Raw genomic sequence first — 5,064 nt, forward strand, 5'->3', positions numbered from 1 at the left:
TAGACTCAAAGGGAGGAGGGGGTGACCTTAGTGGAGAAGTGATGGTTGTCCATCCCTTGCAAGTGAGGTGAAAACGAATGCAATCACTTACAAAGGGATGAGATATGATCTGTTCTAAAATCTCCCTTGCCATGTCATTCCAAGGCCTCTCTTCTTCACTTACCTCCTCTTTATCAAGGGCTATTCTTGACTCCAAAATCACAGTGTCTTCCACCTTTGCTTTCCCTTGCTTTACCTGTAAAATATAAAGGTATACTTCAAGGATTAAGGAGCAACATGGGCAAAAACGCATATTAAAAGACTAGTTGAAAAACAAACTAAAGCTATTTACAAACTATTATCTCTAATGAAAGAAGATCAAAACAAATAAAAAAAATTGTAAAAAATAAATGAATTACCGGTAAGGAGATACTGGGCACTATCCAATAAGGTTGAGACCATCCATGAACAACATCGGGACAAGGAAGATCAACTGTGATAGTTTGGTTGTACATGTTAAATCGGTACAAGTTCTATTATTTGGATCCAAGAAGTATATACAATCCCCTTTAACTCCCAACTCTGACTCGGATATTGATATACAACTTTTACTCAATAAGAAGATCGCGTCGCCAATGCTTTCCACTTTCACCCAAACCATTGTGGAAAAATCCAATTTGAAAATATCAAAAGTCTCAACTACATCAGCATATATCCCCAAGAAAATTTTCACTACCAGGAAGAGTTCTCCACGATATTCCGCTAAATAGTTAGAACATAGCTTTGGATCTTCTATGGATAACAGAGGTAAATTTATTTCAAAATTTGTTATTGTTGCCGATGTATCCCCAACATCTACAACTGCAATCCCAAAAATGAAGAAGATATAGATCTTCCCTTGGACATTGATGGCAGAAGTAATACTTTCCATACCATTGTGTTCCTTCCTAGGATTCAAGTCGTGATTGATCCATTGTTCGTCATGGGGTCTACAAAAATAAAGAAATTCATTTCTCTTACTAATGAGCATCACGACACAATTAGGATCACTTGGACAAGATGTTAGAATGTTCTATGGGTGGTAACTGGATTTTTTCCATCGAGATCAGATTTAAATATTTCGAGGAATAATTACCCAACATGACCAACCAGTCATTAGAAGCTGCTATACAATTCATTCCACGCATCTCCAGTACACTTCTGGTATAGTAACATCCATCCGATATAGTGAATAAAGTGTGGTTACGCTTTTTTCTGCAAAATAGAACAATGGAAAAGTTAAGTATTCAATAACTTTAGATAATTAGGGCCCAATGACCAATAAATTTGTATCAATTTATGTATGATAAGTATGAGGACCTTGGAATTTCCATGGATGGTCTGACTGACAATGTTGACAGTGTCCACCAGATAGTCCTGAAAAGTATAAGTTCAAATGTAAATCTGCAAGTTTAAAACAACAAATAAAGAGGAGGCATTTGAAAAGAGATTATAGAGATTAAATTTAACAGCATGAAATAGAACGCTTTGCAACCCTATCACTATGGAATGAGTGCATCATGATAAATAACTCTAAATAGATTCGGACTTCATTAAATGGGAAGACTAGAGATCAAATCCATCTTACCAATCCAAAAAAACGAAAAAGAACAATCTTGTAACACTAATGAAATTTATCACAGACAGGATCTCTTGGCATATTTCTATACCAAAACCTTGCTGTGTGGTCATGGCTACCACAACACAAGAAACAGAGAGAATAAATTCACTGGGAGATTACACTACACTCAACTGAGAGTGCATAGAGATAAATAGGCACTTATAACTTCTACCCTCAAGCTATTAAATCAAAACTATCATGCACGGTGAACACAACTAGCATAACAGAACCAAGTCAATGAATAATTAAAAAAATGATTCTGTCCACAACTTTTTCTCTCTAGGGATAAGAAGTCAAAGCACCCTCATCCTATAGGTAGAATCACACCAGATATATTAAAAACTCACAGATCATGACATTAAAAGCTCAACCTTTTGGAGAAATATTCTGCAAAAGAAATGAAATATTATAGAACAGCCAAGGGATACTATTCTAGATCTTTATCTAAACTTAGCCTTTAGCTTTGAATATCTAAAGAATTGATTCAATGGAATGAAGGCTTAATAGATGGTGAGGTCCACCAGTTGATGTTGATATATATTATGGTGTGGGTACCTTCTCATGTGTGCTGTAATAAGAAGCAAGATTTGAGGTGTTAGGTGTAGTCTAGGGTATTGGTGGATCTCATAAGTTCCCTATCTTGTTATAAATCCCACTTTAGCATCTCATCTCGTCCAGTTTATGGAAATGGCTGGGTGAGTCATCTCAGTTTGGGCTTTTGATCCCTGTTTTCTACTTTCCATCTATTCTTGCATTTTCCTTTTTAAGTCTCAAAACAATAAACAAATTATTATTAATTGAAAAGTAAGTTTATGATGCATGAGAAGTTGAGGTAATGAAATATACGATCAAATAAACAAAATTCGAATGAAATGAATAGTAACTACTGACCTTTGATCTGTTATATAGCTGGGATCGGACCAGTGACCTCATCGTTGCAGTGGAGATCATCCAATCTCGATCTATCATCTTCAAAGCTTTCTTCCCAAAAATTTAGGGAGATTGATCAATTGAGCTACAAATACAAAGTTTACAGATCATACTTTCAACAATGTAAAACAAAATAAGAAAGCAAAAAAATTTGATAAAGATATCTTCATTTATCACTGTTTGTTTTCAATTACTAATTTATCAGAATAAAAGGAGTTTTTTTTTATATAGCTAACAGAAATTTATTATATAAAAAAAAAACAAATTGATAGTTGAAATACATTTTAACAAACAAATTTCTACTTTTTCAACCAAATATGAACACTTGATAGCCTAAATCTGATTCTGGATTCATTGGTAGTATACAATTTAGAAATAGTTTAATCAAACACACCAATCTAGACTGAAAACAGTGGAAGAAGCTGTGGATTAAACAAAACAACAACCAAACATTCAATGATCTAAAAAGAATGTAGATCAGAGCCAGAAAATCGTCTCACCATGGAAAACTCACTCGATCCTCACCCAAGCCTTCTTTGAAAATTTAAGCTTTTATTGTTAAAAGAAGCAATCCAACTAACTACGGAAAAATCACCACAAAAGCGATCAAGGCAGAATAAGATATGAGCGAACCTTGAAGAATAAAAGAAGAGGTTTTGGCTGTAGGCTAGGGTTTTGGACTTTTGGTGGATCCCATAAGTTCTTTATATAGTTGTAAATCCCTGCTTTGAGTCTCGACACTCACCTTACGTATATGACTCAGGTGAGTCACCTGGGTTTCTAACGATTTCTAAGTTTAGTTAAGATATTTGAACTAACAAAACTAAAACTTAAAAATAAGAAGAAATAAGTCCCACCTTTGGCATCTCATCCTGAAATAGATTTTAAAACCATCTAGTTCGAAATGGAGATCATATATATATATATACGAGTCGTGCTGGAGTAACATAGAAATGTTCATCTATTCTGACATTTTGATGTGGTGGGCACACATAACCAGAGCTACTTTTCACTTGTATCTCAATAAAAAGATCTATGGTTATGTGTGCACCGCCATATTAGAATGTACAATCGATGTACATTTTGAAGTTACTTCAACATTATTCTATATATCTTGAATAGAATTACTCTATAGTGACAACATAGAGCCTTACATTAGACACTAAGCTAACATAGAAGAGTCTACAGAATCATAGATGCTTTTCATTAGTATCTCGAGCTAATACATCCATGATTTCGTGCACACTTCCACATCAGCTCGGTGTCTAATGGAGTGTCCTGCCCAGATTGTATACACCTAATGTGGAGGGTTAACATAGGTCTCTCACACCTCAAATCTTGCCACAAATATCAAAAAGGGCTTTGTTAGCACGTGCCTTAGGGACATATATTAAGATGCATTAAATACGTACAGAAATAAACCTATCAAAGTATTTTTGGTATATTTTTTTAGTGCTTTTTAGGTACGAAAATAATTTTTTTCAAAAGGCACTAAATTTTTTTGGAAGGTGTATTTAAGTTTTTTTATTGCATTTTAGGAAGGAAAAAATTTATTTATTTTTTAGTGCATTTTAGGTAGGAAAATAAATTTTGAAGGTGCATTTTAAGAAGGAATTTTTTTTTTGAAGGTGTATTTAATGTATCTTAACATGTACCCATCTACAAATATTCTTTTGCTAGAGAATTTAATGTGAGATCTATGTGACAAGATATGTGAGGTGTAGGAGGTGGATTTTAGCCTACTTCCTGGAGTGTATATGATCTAACTTCTTTGATAAATTATATTTTAACGATGTTATAATATTTTGAATTCAAATTTATTTTTGAAGACAATCGTTAAATATTGTTGGATTATAAAAATTTAGAAACATTAAAATCTTTATCATTTTTTATTAAATTATTATTTTTATAAGTTTTACAATTTTCAATTTAGTACGAAGTGGAGTCAAGTTATATAACCTAAAAGTCTATTTCAACATGAAAGATGTAATGTATATGATCAACAAGACTATCGATACAATTTGAGTTCGTTTTAAAGAATTATTTCTCTTATTGATTTTGTGGTAGCAGAGATTCTATAATGGTGATGATTGTCATGTGAGTTCCATAAAAATTGGACAGTAACAATAGTATCAAAGATAACGATAATGAGGGTGGTATAAGAAGATTGATGGTGGAAAAGGCTTTATATTTTTAAATTAATCAAACATTTGAAAATGGATTCTTGAAGAATGATCCTTATCAAGAAAATAAAATTGTAGGAGAATTACATATGGTGTCAAGCCATTGAGTTATCAGAGTTTAGAAATGATTTTCTTAACAACAATTCAAGGCTTTACCTAGATTTAATCTTTCTTAAATATAACAATTTCACACATGTCATGAGAATGTTGTCTTTCTTAAACAAACAGGAATGGACTAAGGGTTAGATGCAAAACTTTGAGAAGATAAATTAATGGTTCTAAATATAGTTAAGTCTAAGGTTTAGAGTTTAA

The 5,064-nt window shown here is 32.9% G+C and overlaps 1 long non-coding RNA gene across 1 annotated transcript; it reads right to left on the minus strand.

Moving 5' to 3' along the window:
* Positions 1-777: 777 nt before the first annotated feature.
* On the minus strand, positions 778-3,229 carry LOC147410570 (uncharacterized). The gene is made up of 4 exons (XR_015178755.1): positions 3,070-3,229; positions 2,531-2,654; positions 1,339-1,395; positions 778-1,233 (listed from the first exon to the last, which is right to left on the minus strand). It is a non-coding gene; the product is annotated as an uncharacterized LOC147410570 (long non-coding RNA).
* Between the last annotated feature and the right edge of the window lie 1,835 nt (positions 3,230-5,064).

Source organism: Akebia trifoliata, chromosome 1 (assembly GCF_017979445.1).
Source record: "Akebia trifoliata isolate Shusen 1 chromosome 1, ASM1797944v1, whole genome shotgun sequence".
NCBI lineage: Eukaryota > Viridiplantae > Streptophyta > Magnoliopsida > Ranunculales > Lardizabalaceae > Akebia > Akebia trifoliata.